This window comes from Rattus norvegicus, chromosome 12 (genome assembly GCF_021556685.1).
Source record: "Rattus norvegicus strain SHRSP/BbbUtx chromosome 12, alternate assembly SHRSP_T2T, whole genome shotgun sequence".
In the NCBI taxonomy this organism is placed as follows: domain Eukaryota; kingdom Metazoa; phylum Chordata; class Mammalia; order Rodentia; family Muridae; genus Rattus; species Rattus norvegicus.
Genome location: NC_141545.1, coordinates 43,983,666 through 44,008,469, shown reverse-complemented (window position 1 = coordinate 44,008,469; position 24,804 = coordinate 43,983,666). Strand labels below are relative to the sequence as shown.

The 24,804-nt window shown below is 49.0% G+C and overlaps 1 long non-coding RNA gene across 4 annotated transcripts in view; it reads right to left on the bottom strand.

The window, feature by feature from the left end:
- Nucleotides 1-11,488: 11,488 nt before the first annotated feature.
- LOC134481194 (uncharacterized) overlaps nucleotides 11,489-24,804 on the bottom strand; it is a 59,384-nt gene continuing 46,068 nt past the window's right edge. For 2 of the 4 annotated variants that reach the window (XR_015634344.1, XR_015634347.1), the window contains exons 2-3: nucleotides 12,859-13,084; nucleotides 11,489-11,670 (exon numbers count right to left, since the gene is read on the bottom strand). This is a non-coding gene — a long non-coding RNA (uncharacterized LOC134481194). Of the gene's footprint in view, nucleotides 11,671-12,279; nucleotides 12,640-12,858; nucleotides 13,085-16,121; nucleotides 16,530-24,804 lie in introns of those variants that run through there. The other 2 variants (XR_015634345.1, XR_015634346.1) reach the window with 2 other exon arrangements.

Below are 24,804 nucleotides of genomic sequence, written 5' to 3'. Positions count from 1 at the left end.
ATCCCCCCACCTCCCTACCCCCAACCCCTTAGCCCTACCAAATGGCCTCTAGATGGAATGGATTTCATGAGGTGTCTCCCGGTCTTTAATCTAATCTAATCTGTCTCTCCCAGGGCATAAAAGCAAAAGTAAGGGAAGCCGTTAGAAGCCAGGAATGCTGGGTTTAAGGGTCTATTTAATAAAAAGGCGGGAAAGAACAAACGGAATTTGCCTAGAAAAATGTTCATCTGTCCCTGCCTGCCCACCCCCCCCCCCAGCACTTAGGGTCAGGAGAAGGGAGTGGAAAATGTGTTTTTATTGTGAACATGTGTCAAGAGGACTCCCTCCTACAAGCCTTGGTACCCACAATGAGTATGTTTGTGTAGTAATTAATGTGAGATCAGAGACGTGGGTTTTCACAAAAGGCCACTGTCGGACCCGGGTATGTGATGTGGATGGAGGATTCAGTGTGGCAATGTGGTGTGCACTGTGCCTGTTGTAATTAAGTGTCTTGTCATCCAGCGACAAAACCAGTGAGGGTGACTCCCAGACGGGACTGAACCCAAAACGCAGTTCCCAAATGTTTCTTCTTGGCAAGTCTTTTAAGGAAATTCAATTCGGGAGGAATGTCAAGACGTCTGTAATTAGACCTCGGAGAAAGGGGCTGGAAGATTGCTGGTTTTTATTTTGTCTGGGGTGGGGGGTTGGGGGGGTCACCCCCTGTCCTGGTCATCAAGAGTCTTACTCATCTGAAGTCCTCAAGCCGTCGCTAAGAGCATTCATGTATTGCTTGCCTCTCTGGGAAACCCCCTTGCAAGGTCAGGTCTCCTCTGGGAAGTGACTGCAGCCCCTGTAAGAGGCACATACAAGGATGTTATCCAAACTGTCTAGAACCATGCCCCGGCTTAGAATTCTGTGTGTTCATTGACCAGAGGCTTCTATGAAAAGCAAGGGATGGATGTGGTATGGGGTCCCAGATTTCTGGCCATTCTGGGGCATTTGTAATGCAAAGAAATGTGATCAGGAGACCCATCTACATCCCCCAGCACCCCTCCCACTGTGTGTGTGTGTGTGTGTGTGTGTGTGTGTTGGGGTGTGCATGTTGCTATGGGCCTGCTGTCCCATTGGGCACACTTCTCCATATCTGGGGATCTTTTGCCTGCCTGTGAGTACACGGGGAGGGTGTCTTTGAGCACACGGGTATGGGTTTTCCAGGGCCCCTATGCACAGTGCACAAAGTGCCGTACCTGAGATACACTGTGATCAATGATACCTTAGAGTGACCTCTCTGCAGAGCCCTCAGCTCAGCACCCAAGTGTGACAGAGTGAAACAGCCACAGGTCTCAAGGTAGTTGGAACCTCAGAAAGGGAGAAGAGGCCAAGTGATCAAGATGGGGGTGGGGAGGTGGGAACAGGGTCTCATTCTGTAACCAGCGCCGGTCCTGAACTCACTCTGTGGCCTCAGACTCACAGCCATCCCCCTGCCTCTGCCTTCTGAGTGTCGGATAACAGGCATGCACCACCATGCCCAGTCAAGAAGTTGGCCTTTTGGCGAATCATCTCAAATCCTTTATGGAGCTCCACCATGAGGTTCCGACTTAGGAGTCTTGACGTTGTGTGGGATCCATTGGGGGGTTTCTGCCTCGCTGGTTCCTCCCCTTCTCCATGCTGTCAAGAGCAGATGTGCCCCAGTTTGTAAATGTTGACCAGCTGGAGAGGATGCATTCAGCATCCACACAACTTCTTCCAAAATTAAGGAGGCCTCCGGGACGAACACTGGGGGCCTCTCAGGCACATCTTGTGACCTGCTTGCTTTCAAACACGTCTTCATCCCTACCCCCACCCCAGCGATGTTGGAGAAAATGCAGATGCCGAATGTGGTGGCCTAGCCTTGTAATCCCTTGGGGGCAGTGAAGACAGAATGATCAGGAGTCCAAGGTCATCCTTAGCTACATACCGAGGACAACACGAGACTCTGCCCACAAAACACCAAAACCGGGCTGCCAAGACAGCTCTGTGGGCGAAGACACTTGCTGCTAAGCCAGGTTTGATCCGGAGATTCTTCATGGTGGGAATAAACTTCTCACATGGCTTTCTGTAGACTCTAGTGTACACTCATGTAAGCATAGTCTGCAAACACACACACCCATACACACATACACACACACATACACACACACACCCATAGACACACACCCACACACAAACACACATACACACACATATACACACACACCCATAGACACACACCCACACACAAACACACATACACACATATACACACACACCCATAGACACACACCCACACACAAACACACATACACACACACATACACACACACCCATAGACACACACACACACACACACACACACACCTGGTTTACATGATGCTGGGGACGGATCCCAGGGTCTGTTCCAGGCCAGGCAAGCACTCTACCAACTGGACCATACCCCCAGCCCTCTCTTGTGATTTCTAACCACCAGCCAGCTCTGCTAGCTCTTCACTATGCAGAAAGAGGAGTCATGAGACAGGGTAGTGGTGGCTCACGCCTTTAATCCCAGCAGTCAGGAAGCAGAGGAAGGCAGAACTCTATGGGTCCAGCCTGGTCTACAAAAGGGAGTTCCTGGACAGCCAGGACTGCGTGATCTCCAAAAACAAAAGAAACAAAAACAAACCAACCACAACTAAAATGAAACAATAAAAAGAAAGAAAATTAAAAGGTGGAATCCTGCATCGTAAGTACTACATGGTTCTGTCTTAAAATAGTCTCAAGTAGCCCAGGCTAGCCTGGAGTTCCTGATGAAGCAGGAAATGACCTTGAACTTCTTACCCTCCTGTCTCCCTCACCCATTCTTATGAACCAGGGTCGATGGCGTGCCTTGGGGGATTTGAGGGAAGAATGTCTACAGAGGATGAGTTCAAGGCACATAGTAAGCCCCAAACACCAGTGTCCCATGCTCCACGGGGCAGCAACAAAGAATGATTGAACCCAAATGTCCACAGCGCTGTGGTTGAAGATCTCCACAAGATCCTCCCCCACCCTGTTCAACTATGGAGTCCTCCTGAACCGGATTTCAAAGTGTGTTTGTGAGTGGGCTTGTGCCCCTCAGCATATGTGTGGAGGTCAGAGGACAACTTTTCAAGGGTGAGTCCTGGGGGATTGAACTCATGTCAGTAGGCTTGGTGGCAGGCACCTTTTCTGGCTAAGCCAGCTCGCTGATCCCCCACCCTAGGAAGAAGTTTCCATGCTTGCTGAGGACTCAACTCCCCAAGGCAAAGTTTGCTTAAACCGAACTTCAAAGCTTAAAGCTTCTTCGCAGGGAGAAGTTTATAGACCTCTGCTTTTATGGCTGAGGTGGGGGGGCGGGGAGGAAGGAACTGGCGTGGGGACAAGGAAGAGAGGAAGCCAGCAAAGAAAAGCCAACCCTACCCATTCCTTAATCTCCTCTCCCGACGGAGTCAAGCCCTCAGCCGGCCACATGTGTTTCTTTGGCACGTGAGAGAAGGGAAATGACAGTAAAGCTCTTGCAAGCAGAGCCACGCTGAGGCACACAGACATAAACAGATGACCACACGAGTCCAAACACACAGCCCTCACCACTCTAAACACACGCGCCCAGGCACGCACGCACATACGTCCTCGTCAGCAACAGGTTCAGTGGGTCAAAGCCGCGTGTGCAACAAGAGACGACCCCTGACATCCTTCCAGGGACCCTCTTCCCCAGGAACCATCACTTAAATGGCTAATATGGGGCTCAGGGTGCGGCACATCCTCCATGCGGGAGAGCTTATCTAGCATATAGGGGACCCTGAGTTTGAACCTTAGCACCAAGTCAATCTGGTGTGGAGGTAGAAAGAGGAGGATCAGAGTTCAAGGTTAACCTCAGGTACATGGTGAGTTTGAAGCCAGCCTGGGCTATGTGAGACCCTGAGAAAGAAAGATGGGGAAGGTCCGGGGAATGGAGAGGAGAGATAGGGGATGGAGGGGGAGGGAAGAGAGGAGAAAGTGATGGAGAAGAACAGAGGAAAGAGGAGAAGAAAAGCAAAGAAGACCAACTTCAAGGAACCCAGGCAGGACATCTGTCTTAGTCACTATGATGTAATTTGTGCTACCAGCGTTCATCAACCTTAGCACCATTGATAATTCTTTGTCATGGGGTGTGGTGGCTTGGATGGGAACTGACCTTGTGTTAAAGAATTGGCCGGGGGTTGGGGATTTAGCTCAGCGGTAGAGCGCTTGCCTAGCAAGCGCAAGGCCCTGGGTTCGGTCCCCAGCTCCGAAAAAAAGAAAAAAGAAAAAAAAAAAAAAAAAAGAATTGGCTGACAGCCGACAGACTCTGAAGAACATTGTTAAGGAGGTGGACCACATTCCTGGAGGAAGGAGTTCACTTTAGGTGTTATGAGAAGAGCATCTCGTTCCATTCCTTCTGGTCACTGCTGTGAGAGAAGCGACCCTGTTCTGCCACACCCTCTCCACCTACCCAGAGGGGTGGAGTCAGACAGGCAGGGAAGAACTGACCCTTCTGAACCCATGAGCTAAGACAAAATAATAAACCCTTCTCACCAAGATATGGAAGCACAGGCCTGAGATTCCAACACTGGGGAGGTAGAAGGTCACGGTGAGTTCAAGGCCATTCTGGTCTGCTTATGGAGTTCCAGAATAGCCTCAGGCTGCATACAGAGACCCCCGTCTCAGACAACAATAGCCAGGTGTGGTGAAACACACCTTTAACTCCAGCATTCAGGAGGAAGAGACAAGCAGAAGTTCGTGAGGAGCATGTTGGTACATGTCTGTGATGTTAGCACCAGAAGACAAAGGCAGAAGGATCAGGAGTTCAAGGTCATCCTGGTTACTTAAGTTTGAGGCTAGCCTGGGCTACATGAGTCCTGGTCTCAATCACTCCCCTACAATAAATAAAAATATCCTCCCTCTTAAGTTCTCTATTTAAAGATTGGGGATTTAAAATTTTTTAAGTTTTTGTTTTTGTTTTGTTTTGTTTTACTGTTTTAAGTTATTTCTGGGGCTAGAAAGATGGCTCAGGGGTCAAAAGCAGTGGCTGCTCTTCCAGAGGACCCAGGTTCGATTCCCAGCACCCGTCTGGCAGCTCACAATTGCAACTGCTCTTCCAGGTGATCTGAAACCCTCGTACAGAAACATGGATCCAAAACACTAATGTACATAAAATAAAAATAAATAATTAAGACAGGATATTTCTTTGTAACTCAGAGCCTGGCCTCAAACTCACTGCAATCCTCCTGCCTCAGCCTTTCAAGTTCTGCGATTACAAGGGTCTACCATCCCTCACTGTAATTGTCATTGCTATTTCCTTGTCATTGTATGTGCGTGTGTGGATGAGTGTGTGAGAGAGCATGTGTGTAAGTGTGGGCACACATATGCCTCAGCATACCTGTGGAGGTCAGAAGGCAACCTAAGGTCAGTCTTCACCCTGCACTGGGTTTGAGAAAGAGTCTTCCATCAGCTGCTTCATACACCAGGATAGCAGGCCTGTAAACTTTGGATGACTCCCCTGTCTGTACCATTCCACCATAGAAACCTTAGATACAGACGCAAATTCTATAACCCAGCTGTACGTAGTTTCTAATTATCTAAACTCGGGTCCTCATGCTTGCACAGCAAGTGGTTTACCACTGGGCCATCTCCCCAGATCCTTAATTTGTTTTTAAGGATTTTGATTTTTGTCTGTCACAGCTGTGAAAATCCGATGCCCACTTAGGGGACCATCCCACGTGTCAAAACAAATCTTAGCTGCATTTTTATTTTTGGCTCCTACAAACTACTCAGACCACAACCCCTGACAACTAAAATTATCTGTAAGAATCACCCAGTATCTCCTGCAAATGTCCTGCCCAGTTAAGGGGCTGGGCTTGTGAGGACAAGCCTCCAATGAAATGCTTGTTGATTGGGTGAGAGTCCCTTCAGCTCAACGGACGTCCAGATGGCTAACCATCCCCTTCCGCCTCCACATAGGTGAGGAGTCGAAAGCCCACAGTGGGTAAGTCACGTGCCACAGCACAGCGCGAGGAACTGAATTTAGCCCTCCAGGACCCATATAAAGTCGGACTCAGTAGCCTGCATCTGTAAATCTCCCTGGCAAGTCAGTCTGGGTGCATGCAGTTTCCAACGAGAGATCCCGGGCGTGGTGGCGCATGCCTTTGGTAACATCCGGTGGATCTCTGTGACTTCCGAGTGGATCCAGGAGAGCCAGGGTTACACAGAGAAACCCAGTTCCGAAAAAACAGAGAGAGAGAGAGAGAGAGAGAGAGAGAGAGAGAGAGAGAGAGAGAGAGAGAAAGAGACAGAGAGAGACAGAGACGCTACTTCTCAAGCAGTGTGGAAGGAGTAGATTGACTATTGACACTACAGGCTGACCTCTGACTCTACGCATGTGCTGTGGCTCATGAATTCACACATGCATATACATATACCGTATACAACATACACAATGCGAGCCGCGCGCGCGCGCACACACACACACACACACACACACACACACACACACACACACACCCTGTAGCAGTGCAGAGGGGCCCTGGATTCCTTCCTCTACCAGGAATGCCATCTCTAAGGTACAGGCCTTCATGGGGCTCTGCCGCAATGGGGGATGGGAGATGGCTGCCATTGATGACAGCCCTTGGAAGAAGCGTCCTCCAGGGAGATGCCTGTACCACATGTGCTTTCTGGCTTGATTGAGGGACAGTAATGCAGTTTTCCGGAGCCTGACCGGGTTTTAATTGTATTTTGAGGGTCCTGCTCCCAACACACCAGCTGAATTCGCTGCGGCCCTCATGACAGCTTTTACCTCCCCACTTTCCAATCCTTTTTGTGTCTGTAGCAACTGGGGTTGGGGGGGAGGGAGGACGGGGCCAGCTGGATCAGAAAGTACATCGTTTTCCACACAGGAGCCAGACAGGATCTGAAACTTTTTTTTTTTTTTTAATGTTGTAAACCTCCAGAGGATGCTTAATTTTGTAGGCACTGGGGAAGATGAACTTCATACAATCAAGCTGCAGGCTTCCGTGTCTACTGTCTGCACAAGGGACAGCTCTTATAGCACCTTCAGTCCCTGAAGGTCTTACATTCACTCAGCAAATACCGTGTGAATGGCACATGTATACTGGACGCTGGCTGTAATTGGGGTGGGGAATGATGTTAGCATTAAAGTGTCGTGCCCTGTCATTAAAGTACACATACACATGAGCGCGCATGCACACACATCATTCCACACACACAGTGTCTCTTGTTGGTCTGGCCTGGAGCTCCCTGGGGTTTCACCTTTCCTACTTCCCTAAAGCTGGGATTGCAAGAACTTGCTACCAAACCTTGTCTCTTTACTGGGGTTCTGGGAATCAAACTCAGATCCTCAGGCTTGCAAGGCAAACACTTTACTGACTGCATTCTCTCTCCAGCCTTCTTTTGTTTGGGGTATAGCTTGGTTTATAGCCAAGGGTCTTCTTATCAGCCCAAGCTGGCCTCAAACTCTCTATGTACCAGAGGGTGACCTTGGACATCTGATCCTCCTGCCTCTGTGTCTTGAGTGCTGGGATGACAGGTGTGCACCGCCATGCCTGATTTTCTGTGGTGCTGGGATCAAATCCAGGAGTTCCACTAAGCAAGAAGTCTACACACTCAGTGATGGATGCCTCCAGATATTTTTTCCTTATTTCTTAGCCTGTTGGCTAAGATCACACCCTACCTGATATACCATGCACTAAACAGGAAGCCTCTCTTTCTTTTGTTTACTTGGGATTTTGTTTATTTGTTTTGGGTTGGTTTTGTTTCTTTGGTTTGCTTTGTATCTTTTGTTTTTCAATTTTTTTTTTCTTCTTCAGACAGGGTTTCTCTGTGTAGCCCTGGCTGTCTTGGAACTTGCTCTTTCTGGTAGGCTGGCCTCGAACTCAGAGATCTGCCTGATTCTGCCTCCGAAGATCTGGGATCAAAGGCATGCACCACCACTGCCCAGCTTCATGGAGTCTTTCTAGTCCCATATTTTTAACAATGAAATGGAGTTTAATATATCTGTCTCTGGCGATTTGAAAGCCCTCCTCCATATTTTTTTTTTTCGGAGCTGGGGACCGAACCCAGGGCCTTGCGCTTCCTAGGCAAGCGCTCTACCACTGAGCTAAATCCCCAACCCCCCTCCTCCATATTTGTGTGGGTTAGGACTCACTTCCCTTAACCGTGGGTGAGTCTCAACTTCTTCAGCACACAGGTTCTGGTCACAGGGGCCACGCATGCTTACCAGACAGGTCACAGAAGGAAACATTGAGTTCTATGTGTTTGCTGACATGTTTGCTCCTGGAGTTCTGGGTTGCTTTGTGAGAAGCCTGATATCCCTGGCTGAGCTTAGGCTACCCCAGAGTCCCATGCAGGTGCTTCTGTTGGCAGTTCAAATATCCAAGGCACTCCACTCCTTCAGATGAAGTGAAAGACCACTTAAATGTATAACCATCAAGTGGTCCATAGTCTCTTCCGATGACCCAGGCTGAGACAGTAGAGTTGTGAGTTCAAGGCCAACCTGGGTTACCTACCCTGCCTCAAAATAACAATAACGAAATAAGTTTAAAAAGTAGTTCTCCGGGGATCCGGATTCTGTTCTTGATAACAGCATCGTTGGTGGGGGATAGACCTGTGTTTGATGGGTCATGCACTGTGTTTTACAGCAACACTTGGAGTGAAGCCCATTGAAGTGTGTGTGTGTGTGTGTGTGTGTGTGTGTGTGTGTACACGCAGTGGAAAATATGCACGCATCTGACTGCAAGAAAGCATCAAGGAGACCATGAGACATCCTAGATGTGACACGGTGTAGGCCTCAAGAAATTAGGATTTAGAGCAAAGTGTGGTGGTGCATTCCCAGAATCCCCAGCACTTAAGAGGTCAAGGCAAGAGCATCACAGGTCCAGGCCAGTTCCAGCACATACTGAGCACCAGATCAGCCATGGTACAGAGTGAAGCCCATTTCAGACAAAAAGACACAAATTATTTAAGAGTTGGAATTGCAGATCAGTGGAAAAGCTCTTGCCTAGCCTGTGTAAAGCCCTGGGAGCATAAGTTCTCTGAGACTGGAAGCCCATGGGAGTTGGCTCTCTCTTTTTGCCATGAGGGTCCCAGGGATTGAACTCATATTCTCAGCCTTGAAGGCAAGCCCCTTTACCCACTGAGCCATCTCGCCAGCCCTTAACTCTTAGCTACATACCTACCTATGTGGGTTGCCAAGTCTGTTGGGAGCACTCCTTGATAACAGTCATGCTACCTGAGATTTTATACAGGTCCTTCTAGGACTTGAGAGCTCGGCCTTAACTTCCCTACCTGTAGGATGGGCACAACTGACTTCCTCAAAATTAAGAATACGTGTTCCAGGGGCTGGGGATTTAGCTCAGTGGTAGAGTGCTTGCCTAGGAAGCGCAAGGCCCTGGGTCCGGTCCCCAGCTCCGAAAAAAAAGAACCAAAAAAAAAAAAAAAAGAATACGTGTTCCATTCCTAGCACTAGGTAGGTGTGGGGGTGGGGGAGGGGCACATAAACCATACACAAAGTCTAGAAAGGTCTGGGCTAACCCCTGACAGGGAATAAAGGTGGAATGAGCATTCTCCCTTTTCTTCCTTCTTTACTTCATCCCCCCAATGAATATTCTTATTAAATTGTTTTGGAGTGCCATTGTTTAAGATGTTCAACTGGTTACATGGCCAAACCTCGAGCCTCTAGTCGGTAATACCTCACACCAATTAAGACCTGCTCATCCTGGTGACGAGTACCAGGATGAAGTCCCAGGAAGATGCCAAATGAAGAGGTAGCAGTCCCCATGTCCTGGCCATTGTCAACTTTAAGTCAAAGTCCTCAGAACTTCCCAAACTCTTTAATCAGACCAGCCCAGTCTGTGTTTTTTGTTTATTTGTTTTGTTTTGTTTTTCCCCTCGGCTCCCAAACAAAAGAGAGACCGTGGCGATTGGGAAATCCCACCTCTGATGCTGGCGATAAGCAGTTCCCCTTCCCTCTCCTTCCTTCCAGATAAATCACACCAACCCCCGCCCCCACCCTCGGTGGAACCCCCCCCCCCGAAGAAGCACGGTAAAAATATGACCAGCAAACACATTTGTCACAGGTGACATAATGGCAGGAAAATATATGATCAATTTAGCAGGCAGAGGTGGCTGTCAGTTTGGGGGCCCTCCAGAGTTCAGGCATGCCCATAAAAGAACTCCCCAACCCAGTGACTCCCCCTGGAGAGAGAGATCTCCTTCCAAATTTGTCTGTCACCTGACATCCAGGAGCAGGAATTCCCCCGGGGAAGAAGGAATCGGTTCATCCACGTCTGAGGGAGACGAAAATGGAAGGGGGAGGCTTAGGGTTGGGTAGAGTCGTCTCCTTCAGTGATTTAGGGTTGGGATCTTCCAAAAGAAAGTCCCTCCGTTGCCCTGAGGTCCTGGGACCGTCTACTCAGAGACAGCAAGCTTAAGAAACTCAACTCCCAGGGCTGTGGTGGGAGGGAACAGGACAGGACCCAGTTGCTGCTGTCTGGTAGGAGCAAGAGCACAGGCCCCAGACATGTGTGACCTCCGGTTCACTCGTTGTTGCTGATCAAAAGGAAGCGGCTCGTCCACCCTGCCCAGGCCTCCTCAGGCCCGGAGGATTCAAAGCTACTGACTTCGTGGCTGGTGTGGCTTCCATTAACCCAGATGTTGGTGCCGAGGACGCCACAAAAAAAAAAAAAAAAAAAAAAAAAAAAAAAAAAAAAAAAAAAAAGTTGAATATCTCCACGGAATGAATCATGGGAATCCAATAGCTCTGGCCAGCACAGTGACCTTTAAAGCAAGATAATATTACTTTAAACGAACATAGTGGGGGAGCCATTAAGATAAACCGCACCAGGGTTACGGCATCCTTCAATGAAAGACAGCGGCTCCATTACTCCGTTCTCCGTCAATTCCAGGGAGACCGCAGTCTGTGGCGACTCCGTTTACCCAGGTTGCCCAAGCCCTCCACTTAACAGGCTGGACGTCTCCCTGTCTCTTCCTTTCTTTCCTTCTTTGAGACAGGGTCTTGCTAAGTAGCCCAGGCTAGCCTCAAACTCACGCTCTTCCTACCTTAGCCTCCAAATGTGGGATTATAGGCCCGCGCCACCATAATGGGCCAAGAACATTGCTTTCATTCTTCTGTAGATAAGTAACCACAGTGAAGATTCACTGGAGTAAGTACCTTTTGGGAGCGCTTTGGGAGAGTTTTGTTTGTCCTCACCCTCACCCCCAACCCAGGGCCTTAGCCTTGCTAAGCAAGCGCTCTACCACTGAGCTAAATCCCCAGCCCTGTTTTTATTTTGTTTTTAACCATGAAATCATGAGACCCAAAGGATTATAGCATCAAACCAATGACACCTTACTGCTACATGGCTATTGGGGCCATTCCCCTTAGGGCTAGGAAATGTGGCAAGGAACTAAAAAAAAAAAAAAAAAAAAGTGTGTATGTGTGTATGATTGCCTACAAGACAATTGCTTTTTTAAAAAAAGATTTATTTATTATATATAAGTACACTGTAGCTGTCTTCAGACACACCAGAAGAGGACATCGGATCCCATTACAGATGGTTGCAAGCCACCATGTGGTTGCTGGGATTTGAACTCAGGACCTCTGGAAGAGCAGTCAGTGCTCTTAACCACTGAGCGATCTCTCCAGCCCTATTTAAAAAAAAAAAATTAGACAAGGTCTCTCTATAAATCCTTGGCTATGCAAACCAGGCTGGCCTTACACTCACAGAGCTCCACCTGCCTCTGCCTCCTGAGTGCTGGGATCACAGGCGTGTACCACCTCAGCCAGGTGTTTCCTTTGTAGGCAAGGTCCCCTATGTAGTTCAAGATAGCCTGTAGCTCCCAGTCTCCCTGCTTTAGCGTCTGGAATGCTGGGGTGTACACATAACCCTCATCTAAAGTCATGCATGTCCATAGACAGGAGGTCCTTGGAGACTGAGGCAGAATCCTCATTCTCGGATCTCAGATGACGCTCAGGCAGCTCCTGGGTTCAGCGAGAGGCCAGTCTCCTGAGAGACACAAACTAGTTCCAGGCAGCACTTCGAGAATACTCACCAGACAAAGGTGTTTGTTCAGCCCTAATGCTGGCACACTCACACATGCATGTGTGCCCGCACGCACGCCTGCGCGCACTAATTTTGTGCTTGGTTGTCATAAAACTTAAGACATTTATACGAGGGTCAGAGGTCAAGAGGGGCCAGCCTTATTTTCTGTTATTAATTACACCTTATCCATTCCACACGGACCCGCGCTCGTCTTAGATAAAGTTACAATACCGTTTTATTGGGAAGCCTCCAGGTTCATAGGCTGGGGGTGGGGGGTGGGTTGGGATTGGGACAGGAGACAAAAGAAATCAAGGGATGGGGAAGGGCAAGGGGGGCTTGTTGCTCGTCGCCCCCCCCCCCCGCCCACGGCCGGTTTCTTGTCAGCCAGCTGCACACATTTCTCCCAGACTAACAGAACCCTCTCCAACCTCTCCAAAGGCAAGTGAACCTGAGCTCTGAACTAACTGGGTCTTGGGCAGCTCTGGGTTTCAGAATGAAGAGAGATGGTAGGAACAGAGGAAGCGGGTGAACAGTGCAGACTAAAGTGCTGCTGGCTTGGAAGACACAGAGAGGCCTGGCAAAAGAGAGAGGGAGCACAAGTCGGAAAGAGGGTCATGCCCACCCCACCCTGGCTAAGCACAAAGGCCAGCTGCCTATGGGGCTAGGGGGTTCTTAACCATCCTGGAACTCTGTGTGGGGGTGGGGGCGAGGAGAGAGGCAGAGGAGGTTGGGGGGCTTTGTTTCTCTTGCCAGTATTGGATGCTAAGAAAGGGGACCCATTAAGGAGACCTACCTACTGGGTGCCAGGGCATGGGACCTGCCTACGCTGAGTAGGTCACACACTGCGCTGTGACTCCTTGAAGTTTCCATTCCTTTCGATTTGTTTTGGTTTTGAGAGTCTCCAAGTTGTCCAGGGTGTCCTGGAACTGCTCCCGAGTTGTCCTCCTGAGAAGCCGGGATTACAACCCTTCATCTTCAGGTCCGGATGCAGGAGAGATCCTTGATTCTTTCTCCCTTAGCTGACAAGGAGACAAAAGTGGATCCACCCATCATAGAAGAAAGAAACCCAAGACCCCTGAATCCCCAACCCCTGCCCATGGGGAGTTATGGACTGGCAGAGCAGAAAGGGAGATGTCTCACCAACATGACTAGGGAACCGGACTAGAAAACATGGTTTAGAATCTTTCGTTTGTCTTGTTTCAAACATTTACTTATTCAGTGTGTATGTATGGGGTGTGGGGTTCATGGCATGTGAGGAGGTCCTAGAACAACTTTCAGAAGCCAGTTCTCTTCTTCCGGCACACGGGTCCTGGGGAATGGAACTCTAGTCACCTGTGCTGTGGCCACAAGTGCCTTTACCCGCTGAGCCATCTCACCAGCTCCCAGATGTGAATCTTGGCTCCAACTTTTAACTCGGGCAAAGAGCTGGCTTTCTCCAAGCCTTTGTTTTTCCAGTTTGGACAGTAAGAGGAATCCCAACTGATAGTATGAAAAAGCCATATCATCTTCAATAACCACAGGACGTTAGCATACCCCAGACAAACAATAAGGTTGCTACACCCTTCCTGCGGTCCTGTAAGATAGCGTAATGAGGAGCATGAATCATGGTGTAGATATAATTTATTGTTATTAATATGATCTGCTCTGTCCTTCCTCAGCCCCTCTGGCTGCCAGGAGCGTCTGTGGTCTGTCACTGTGCACTTGAGGACAGGCTCTTTTTGTCCCCTCTCTTCTAGCTTCTAATCACAATGTTCCAATTCTCGGCCAGAGCAAGATGCCATATATTAGCCCCTGTCTGTGAGGGCAATCTGGCTTGTGTCTTGCAAACACGGTGGTGCGCCATGTGCTGGGAGGGCTCGCTGCGTGCCAGGATCTGGGGCTCCGTGTTCTGTGCCTGTGACCGCATTGAAAGCCAGCAGCAGTGTGGCGAGAGAGGTGTTTACACGCTCTCTGTTTTACACCCAGGAGACCAAGGCTTGAGAAACAAATAAATCTATTTATTTATCCCAGGGAATATCCCCAACTTTGCAAGCAGGAACTCCGTACTGTTGTTAGAATGTTCCTCGGGCACCCAGGGAGCTGAGGACTGAGAGGGCCTGGCCTGCTATTTCTAAGGGTTTTGTGAGCTATTTATTTATTTATTTTTGAGACGGGGTCTCGGCTCGCCCAGGCTGGCCGGGAAACTTGTTATGCAACTGGGTCTGGCCTTGAACTCCTGATCTTCCTTTCCTCTTCCTCTTGAGTGCCTGGGTTTACAGGTGTGTGTCTAGTTCATGCCAGGCTCTAGTTCACTTTCTGTTTTCCTGTCATAGTATTTATTTTGTGTTTTATTGTTTTCCTTTGAAACCGAGATCTCAAGATGTATGTAGCCCAGGCTAGCCAAATTCAAGGTCCTTCTGCCTCAGCCTCTGAAGCCCTGGGGTCCCAGGCATAAGCCTCATGCCCTGGCTGTGCTCTGTTATTCTTTGGCTCTCTCAGTGTCCCTTCACCCATGTGGAGAGGCCAGGGAAGACCACAGGGGAAGAGGACCAGCCGCTGAGGGAGGGAGAGGAGGCAGCCTGCATGGACTGCATGCACTGGGCTTCTATCTGCACATCAGAATGTTTCCTAGGGGTTCAGCCAGGAATTCAGGCCTGGGGGCCCCACCGGGAGCCCTGCCAGGCAAGTCTTTGATCTTCTCCATAGTCCAGCCCTCCCTGATGTAATCCGGCCTCACAGGCCTGATGTCTAATTTGTGATATCCCCACAGTGTCCCCAAGGGCGCCAGACTAGCAGAGGGACTTGGATCCTGCTGAGGTTAATAGAGAGCCCATGTTCTGGGGGTGGGGTGGAGAGGAAAAGCACATTTCAAGCCCCATGGTGGCCTGGCTTCTCCCTGTCACCCCTTTCTCCTGTGTCTTCATGTCTGACCTTCTCCTGGGCTCTCTGGGCAGTGCTCTGTATCTACCACCAGTACCAGCACCACCACCAGCAGCAGCAGCACCAGAACCACCACCACCACCACCAGCAGCACCATCCCCTCCTGTTTTTTTTTTTTTTTTGTTTTTTTTTTTTCCCTCTCTCATTTTCTCCTGCTTTCTTGTTCATTCTAGCCCAGAGTCAATACTACCTTTTCTCTGTTTTTGAGACAGGGTCTCAAGTAGCCCAGGGTGGCCTTGAACTCTTGATCCTCTAACTCTTTAGGTTCTGGGATCACAAGACTACACCCATGGACCCAACAATGCAGCGCCCGGGATTAAACTCAGGGCCCCAGCCTTGCAGACTAGGCAAATAAGGACTCTACCTCCTGAACTAGATCTCTGGCCTTTTTCTATCTTTACTTTTTAATTTCCTTTTTTTTTTGTGGGGGAAGGGGAGTCTCTCAGGCGTGTAGTTGTATATAGTCCTGGCTGCCTGAGAACCCAACCATGCAGAGTAGGTCAGCCTTGAATTTGCAGAAATCCTTCTGCCTCTGCTTTCCAAATGTGGGGTTACAAATGTATCCATCAAACCCACCCACCCTAAGAGACACTAAATACTTGAGGTGTTGGGTTTTTGTTGTTGCTGTTGGTGGTGGTGGTGGTGGTGGTGGTGGTGGTGGTGGTATATTAACCTAGCTTTGAGCTTCTCTTGAATACTGGGCAAGCATCTACCCTGGAGACACACACCTCCTGAGTCATTTTTACTCTGAAAGAAGCCAACCTCAGGCTTGTAATCCTCCTGCCTCTGGTTCCTGGTTGGTACTGGGATTACAGTTTTACACAACCATGTCAGGTCCATTCAGCAAATGGACTCTCGTTTTTTTCCTGTGGCTCAGTTATCACTCCCTGAGCATAGAGCTCGGGAGTTCATGGGCATTCTAAAACTTCTCAAAACAAACAGGTCCAACTAGAACAACAAATCCAGAATGACGGGGACCGGGGTTGGGGATTTAGCTCAGTGGTAGAGCGCTTGCCTAGCAACTGCAAAGCCCTGGGTTCGGTCCCCAGCTCCGAAAAAAAGGAAAAAAAAAGAAAGAAAAAGAAAAAAGAATGACGGGGACCCCAGCACATAGTAAGATTTCTGCCTTTAGCTTACCGGCTCAGGAGACAAGCGTGATTGCTGTGAGCCCAGCAATTAGGAACTGGAAGCCTGAGATCTTCATTAAACAATGTAGCTTTTCTAAAGCCTCTTGACTGCATGCTGGGTGCGGCAAGTAGGAGTAACCACCGAAAGGATGGTCTTGATCCCGACCTCCCATTCCCTCTGGTTTGCACCCAGCTGAGTTTTGAAGGTGACGGTGATGGCATACACCTGTACCCTCCTTGAGGCCAACTGTTGCTACAAAGTAAAATCCTGTCTTGGGGGCAGGGCCTGAGTGTTCTCTCAACAGATTGGGTGCGTACTGCCATTAAGTTTCTAGAAACATCTCTGTGCAGAATCTGTCTCTCTAGAAAACTGTATTTTGGGTTGGGCAGTGGGAGAAGCACTGTTTTTCCTCCCATTCTGGGGCAGAAGGCATGTGGTTATTTTGACTGTAGAAGGCACTTTGTTTTCTGCCTTGTTACACTTTCAGAAACTATGTCTCTTTTAAACAGCTATGGGGATTCCCATCAAACCCACACATTCCCTCACTCTACAGGTCAGAGACTGGGGCCAAACCAGGAAAGTACCCCCTACTCCCACCCCTGCCCAGAGGAGGAAGAGACGGGGCAGCTAATCATCTCAGGACCTTTGAAGAGGATCTTCAGTAAATCGAATTTGTCCAAGACGCATCTAGCAGTTAACATTTAATGGGAGAGAAACCCGCTAATGCACCCCATGCCTGGTGTAAACGGATCCTGCTCCTTTAAGGGCCTGTTGACTCTGGGTGAAGGAGAAAAACAGTTGTGGTGATTTCTGAAGCTCAGGGTGAACCTGATCAATGCTGAGGTGATTTGAATCATGTGGCAATGCTTGGTCACCTCTCTGATATCCTATCCCTATCCCTGTCTCTCTCTCAGAGGATGCAGACATGATTAATGTCACCTGTGGCCACCGAGTCTCCTGGCAAGACCCCTACCCCACCCCTCAAAACCTCCGGCAGACAGAGAAACAAATTAGATCCAAAGAGAGCGGATCAGGGATCAGTTTCAGAGGGGACAGCACCCCACACACACACACCAAGGCTAGAGTGCCTGGCCTGGCCTGTCTGTCACAGGCAAGCCTAAGATAGAGACCAGACCAAAAGGAGCTGGGAGAGAAGGAATATCCGGAGATGGGCACTGGTGCCACCAAGTCTCAGAGCAAGCACTTAGCTGGGACCCTGAGCACACAGACATTTTGGAGAAGGAACGTGTGTGTGTGTGTGTGTGTGTGTGTGTGTGTGTGTGTGTGTGTATGTGTGTGTATGTGTGTGTGTGTTAGTTTGTGTGTCTGTGTGAATGTGTATGTGTGTCTGTGTGAATGTGTATGTGTCCTGTGTGTGTGTGTCTGTGTGTGAGTGTGTCTGAGTATGTGTGCATGAGTATGCAAGTGTGTATCTGTGTGAATGTGTATGAGTCTCTGTGTCTGAATGTGTGTATCTATCTGTCCGTGTGTGAGTATGTCTCTGTGTGTGTATATGTGAGTATGTGTGTGTCTGTGTGTGAGTGTGTGTATGTGTCTGAGCATGTGTGTGTATGTGAGTGTGTGTGTCTGTGTGTATGTGTATGCCTGTGTGTGAGTGTGTCTGTGTGAGGGTATGTATGTGAGTGTTTGTGTGAGTGTGTCTGTGTGTCTCTGTATATATGAGTGTGTTTATCTATGTGAGTGTGTACAAGTCTCTGTGTGTGAGTGTGTGTGTAGGAAGAAATAGTTTTGGAAAAAAGAATGGACAAGTGTTGATTGAAGTTGTTTCAGTTATTTTGAAAGTTGGCCTCTGCAAACATGTATGCATGTGTGCGTGTGCACACACAGGCGTGCATTCTTTCTACCCCATTACAATTGCCTCTGATGTCTATGAAAACAACGGTCCATTTCCTTATTCCTTTTCCATGTTCCCCCTCAGTGCTGAGGATCAAACCCAGGGCCTTATATCATAGACAAGCATCTCCCACGTGGAATCCCTAGGGGACTGGAGTTAGAAGCCGTGTAGTAAGCTGACATGGCTACTGTGAACTGGATTCAGGTCCACAGCCGGGGTCGTGCTCCCTCCTAACTGCTGAGACATCTTGTCAGCCCAAAGCTTTGTTTAAATAAAAATAAAAAAGGAAGTTGAGGTATAGCTCTAAGGTAGAGTATTCGTTTGCCTAATATACTTAGACTCTGGGTCACATTCACACAGTGTGTGCATGCACATACATACCAGCTTAAAAGTAATTATGTCTTTTCTCCTCCCCCCCTTTCCCTCTCCTCCTCCTCTTCTTCTTCCTCCTCCTCCAAGACAGGGTGTCTCTGTGTAGCCCTGGCTGCCCTGGAACTCACTCTGTACACCAAGCTGGCCTGGAACTCAAGAGATCCCACCTGCCTCTGCCTCCCAGATGCTTGGATTAAAGGTGTGTGCCACCATTGCCTGGCAAATAATTATATCTTGCTTGCAGACAGTTGAGCCAGAAGGAGGTAGATTCAGCAGCTCAGGGTCCTGGTGCTAGGGCATAGATTTTAAACATCATTTCATTGGACAAGGATATGCTCCAGTGTCAAATGCATGAGCATTTAACTCCAGAGTTAAATCCATGTTAACTCGACCATGAGCATTGAAGCCACTGGAGGGCTGAAGAGCATGATTCTCACTTTTGTTTAAAGAAGAAGAAATGCCCAAAATGTTATGAGCACTTTTCTGCTTTTGCAGAGGACCAGAGTTTGGTTCTCAGCACCCAGGTCAGATGGTTCACAATTTCCTGCAACTCTAGCTCCAGAGCATCCAATGCCTCTCTCCTCCTGAGTCACCTGCTCTCAGGCACACACACACACACACAAACACATGTGCACACACACACACAAACACATGTGCACACCCACATACACACACAAACACACACGTGCACACATGCACACACATATACACACATGCACACTCCCATGCACCCACATGTGCACATCCATGTACACACATACACACGTGTGCGCGCACACACACACAAACACACATACACACAAAAACACATGTGCATAAGTATACACCCACATGTGCATACCCACTTACACACACAAACACACATGTGTACACATGCACACACATACGCACATGTACACTCCCACACACCCACATGTGCAATCCATGTATACACATACACACATGCACACACACAAACACGCGCACAGATGTCCACACCCATACACACATGCACACACGAACACACATGTGCATACCCACAAACACACACACATACACACACATGCACACTCGTGCACACACACAATTTAAAATAACATGAATTCAAAAGAAGAGAAATCCAGTGCTGGCAACCATCTAGAGGATTTATGGGGAAGGGGTAAGGAGAGATGTGTAAGAAACCACTCCAAGCTCCAGAACTCCCCTGTGAGCTTAGATGCAGACAGTTAGGGAAAGAGCTTATGGGATTTAGCGTGTGTTCTTTGGGGCATTTAGGAGAACTCGTTGAGTTCAAGTAGGCTAAACTCAACGCTTCCTAAATTTCCCCTCTGTGGAAGGAAGGGCCATTACCATTGAGAACTGGCAAGCCTCAAAGTTGGATTGTGAGCAGAGAGAGCGAGCCCCTACCATTCTGTTATTTCCTCCTTTCCTCTCTTTCTGGAAGGAAGTCCCTTAGTGACCCCAAAGTTTCTATCCCAGGAACAGCTGACCCCCCCAGACCCACAGGATCTGGAGGGACCAGGCTCGCCGCCTACACCTTCCCTGGGTGCTCTTGAGCCTCTGGCCTCTGTACCCTGGGCTTTGGCCACAGTGGCATCTGTTTGCAATGTTTGACTCGGTAGTTTTATTTCTGCTTGGCGGGGTAAGATAAACTATCCAGTTACACGGCAGGCGGGCTGGGCGAGGAGCCTGCCGTGGCAGGAAAGAGAAGTGAAATGAGCTGGTGGGCTTGGCCCTGGCCCCCTTTGCAGTCAGCAGAAGCGGCTTCTCTTCTGGAAAGTTCCCTATTCTCCTGGCTAAGGCCTGAACTGTTTTTTTAATACCTTTGTAGTTCCTGGCTGACTCCAGGAATCAATGCCACCCAGGACAATGAGCAGATGTGAATTCACACGTGTGAACTTTTTGCACACATGCGTGCACACACACACACACATACACACTCTATCACCACATCTTATCTATTTGATTGTTTGAAGTGAGGACTCACTCGTTACCAGCTGTGAGGATGGCCTTGAACTCGCTCCTGCCCCCACTTCACTGCCTGCAAATATGGTTGTCTTGCTTGCAGGACAACATTGTGTGCTGGTTTTGGAAGGTGCATTTTAACTATCCTATCGATGGACACACTCCCAAGTCAAATGCATTCAAATGGCATTTGGTGGCATGTTACATTTCTGTCCCACCACTCGAGGCTCCCACTTTCTTACTTTGAGACATAAGTCTCACTAAGTTGCCCTGCCTGACCTTGAACTCACTTTGCTGCAGCCCAGGTAGGCCTCAAACTTGCAATCCTCCTGGCTCAGCCTCCTGAGTAGCTGGGCTGACAGGTTGGCTCTGGACAGTTCCTTCAGAGTTTAACCCCCAGAGCTAGCCTGCCTAGCTGTACACCCTGATCACATAAATGTGGGCAAATGAAACCTCTCCAGAGACCTCTGTATCTCTGTCTATAAAATGGGCCTTAGGGTCATGACTCCCATGGTGCTGGGCTCTTCTGAGCATTCCCTGGGCCCAACGTCTCTGGAGTGTTTAGTGAGATCCCAGTGCATGCTGTGTCCTCTACACATGGTGACTGCCACAGTAACACATGGTGGCTGCTACAGTAACACAAGAAGGCTTGCTTGACATGAAGCTCAAGGACCAGCCAGCCTTGGAGCAGAAATGGAAATGCAGAAGTACAGTTATGGTTATCAACACCCAGGAAAGTTGCCCCACCTTCAAGGCTGAAGAAAAGACTGAAGTCAATAAGATCTTGGGGAGCCTTGGGATTGAGAATGGTACCCTCGGCTGGGAAGTAAAACATAGGCAGGCTCCCATGACTGATGTCCAAAGAAGCAGGTATGAGTGGTGATTTTGATCCCAGGCTGGCCTTGAACACACTATGTACCCAAGGATGCCCTTGAACTTCTGGTTGTCTTGTCATCATGCTAGGATTATACACATGAGTCACCATGCCCCACTTGCATCGTTCAGGGAATGGAACCCAGGGTGTCCCCACAGTTTAAAGATTAAATAAGGAGGCATGGGGAGGCAGGATATCTGCCTGCTCATGGCACTGGATACATGTAAGGGTGAAGAGGGAGGAACAGTTATCCTCAGTGTGAGCCCAGATTTGTCCCAACTCAGCTTCCCTGGTTCAAGCTGTTCTTCTCTCTCATAATCTACAGGAGTGGTTCTCAACCTTCCTGCCGCTGTGACCCTTTAATACAGTCCCTCATATGGTGGTGATTCCCAACCATAAAGTTATTTTGTTGCTACTTCTGCAACTGTAATCATATTGTAAATATCTGATATTCAGGGTATCTGAGACCCCTGTGAAAGTGTCATTTGAATAAACTCACAGGTTGAGAACCTGTGATTTAGAGGCTGAGCTTCCAATTTAAGGGGCTGGGTGGCCTTAGCAGTGTGTGTGTGTGTGTGTGTGTGTGTGTGTGTGTGTGTGTGTGTGTGCGCGCGCGCGCGCGTGTGTGTATATGTGTGTGCGTTTGTGATTATGTATGTGTGTGTTCGCATGTGTATGTGTTTGTTTGTGTGTGTTTGTGTGCATGTGTATGTGTAAGTTTGTGTATATGTGTTTGTGTTTCTGTGTATGTATGTGTGTGTATTTTTGTGTGTTTGTTATGTATGTGTTTGTGTGTGTATGTGTGTGTACTGTGTGTGTGCATGTGTTTCTGTGTGTGTGCATATGTTTGTGTGTGTATGTGTGTATGTTTGTGCTTGTTTGTGTAATATGTATGTATATGTGTGTGCATGTGTGTATTTGTGTGTGCATGTGTGTATGTGTATATGTGTGTTTGTATATGTGTATGTGCATGTGTTTGTGTATGTATGATTGTGTTTGTATAGTGTGTGTGTGTGTGTGTGTGTGTGTGTGTGTGTGTGTGTGATGTCACTGAGTCCGCTCCTCTAAGCTCCACTGTTACACTCCTGTCTGTCTCTCAGGCACCAGCCTTCTGGCCTGGGGATCGTCACTCAGCAGCCCTTCCAGATCCAAGGCCAGGCCCCTTTGTTTGAAGCTCACATCCTGCACTCTCCCACTCCACTACACCAGTCTCTCTGGTGTCCTTCCCTGTCCTGCAGCCAGCCCAGCCTCTTGTCCTCTCCAGTCTGCAATATAGAAAAATGTACACTGACCCTCTCCTGAGAGTACAGGGAGAAGAGGCAGGGGATGAGAGCAGAGGCAAGGGTCATGCTGGGCCACCCCTCAACCACCATTCTTTCCACTCCAGAATATCTCCTTTCCTACAGGCAGCACAGAGAGTCAAAAGCACATGTGAAGTGAGATGCCAAGGTTGGAGGCCAGACACCATGGGTGGCTTGACTTGAGAGGAGCCACAGACGTCAGCCCAGGTCTCTGAGTCAGTACAACACTGCCTACTTCCTCCTCAGATCACACTGTATCTGCCCTACCTCCAGTAGGATGCCTGGCCTGTCATCCCAGCCTATGCACAGAGCCAACACACTGATACCCTGCCCAAGTACACACACACACACACACACACACACACACACACATCTCATACATCACAACACACACACACACCTCACAGATCACACACCTCATAACACATACATACATCACACATCACAGCACATATACACATATATACCTCATATATACCACACACATCACACTATACACACACACACACATCTCATACATCACAACACACACACACACCTCACAGATCACACACCTCATAACACATACATACATCACACATCACAGCACATATACACATACATACCTCATATATACCACACACATCACATCACAACACACACACACACACACACACACACACACACACACACACCTTGCCAGGCTTCAGTTTCCCCACCTGGAGCCCATCAAGACACTCCAGCAGAATTCACCTGGTTTCTGCAACATTACTCACTACTGTGGGCTCCCTCCAGCCCAGTCACTTAGAGGCTGTTTGGCTTGCAGTGAATGACCTACCCTCTCTGGACCTCTTCAAACAAGGGGATGATGGAAACCCCTTGTCTATTTATTGGTAACATTAGAAAAGAACTTAGCGGGGTTGGGGATTTAGCTCAGCGGTAGAGCGCTTGCCTAGCGAGCGTAAGGCCCTGGGTTCGGTCCCCAGCTCCGCAAAAAAAAAAAAAAAAAAGAAAGAAAAGAACTTAGCATCAGGCTTAGCAAACGGTAAGTGCCCAGTAAATGCTGGTTGTGGTAACTTATTATCCACTGCTGGGTGTCTCTCCCTTTCCTCCTCCTCCAATTAGAGAATTCCGAACTCTCCCACCCAGGTGATGCTGTGGTTCTCCGTTGCCTCCTCCTTGGTCGCTGGGGTAGGGAGATGGGTCAGCCATGGGGCTGGATAGCCCTCAGGCTTGCTTAGTAGTTCCTCTGGCTAGCTGCCCAGAGTCAAGGCTGTGCACCCCAGTGGAGGCCTCCTTTGAAGTCACTCGCCTTATGTAACCCCCTGTTCCCTCCCATTTTTCTCATGTGTCCCCAAAGTAACCTTAGGGGAAGAAAGCTACAAATCCCGGCGGCAGAACCTGGGTGGGGTTTCTTCCATTGTGATTCGAGGGGGAATTGGGATAGCGGAAGGATAGACTGCAGAGGGCCACAGGTACTTCTACCCATGTGAGAATCCTACAACCCACCCGGGGTGCTGTGTGTCCTTCAGTAGGTTACTCGCTTTCTCTGTGCCTCATTTACTTATCTGTTGGGTAGAAGGTGGTACTGTGTAGAAACACGGTGAGGAGATAAATGGCTGACTTAGCACATAGTGGAACAGGGTAGTATTTAATAAGGAGGATTTAGCATTGAATATGAATGATAATATTTGGGGATTGCTTTTGGTTTGGGACAAGACCTCACTGCATAGCCTTGACCGGCTGGGATCATGCTGGTCTTGGCTGTGTGGCCATTCTCCTGCCTCTGCCTCCAGAGTGCTGGGAGGGTAAGTTTGGAATCACCCACTATTGGGTGGTCACTAAACCATTGAGTCACACTTGTACGGCTTAGAAACATACCCCATGGTTCAGCCTCAGTTTCCCCCATCTGCAAAATGGAGTGACCATCTCCTAGCTCCAAAGAATGCCTGAGAATGGAGCAAGGCCACGCGCTACCCCCAACTCTAGCTTTCTTAGGCCACGCCCATCTTCCTGCCTAGGGCTTCTAAAGTGTTCCTGCGGGTCTACACGGGCACCACCACCCCACAATCCTAGAGACACAGGAGTCTGGGGGGGATCGTTCTCTCCAATTCTTCACCCCCCTCCTCCCCTTCAGTCCCTGGATCTGGCTGGGAGCCGCCTCCACCCTCACGTGTGTAGACTCCGGGGGACTAGAGGCTGGAAGAATGTTTGCGCAGCCTTCAAACGACTTGGCAGGCCACAAGAGGGGAAAGGCCGCTCCAGGGAGAGCTCAAATTGAAATTACACGGAGAGAGGAACGTTCAGATCAGCGATGTAGCTCATAAAAAAAAAAAAAAGCGCGGGGGGCGGGGTGCGCGGGGTGGT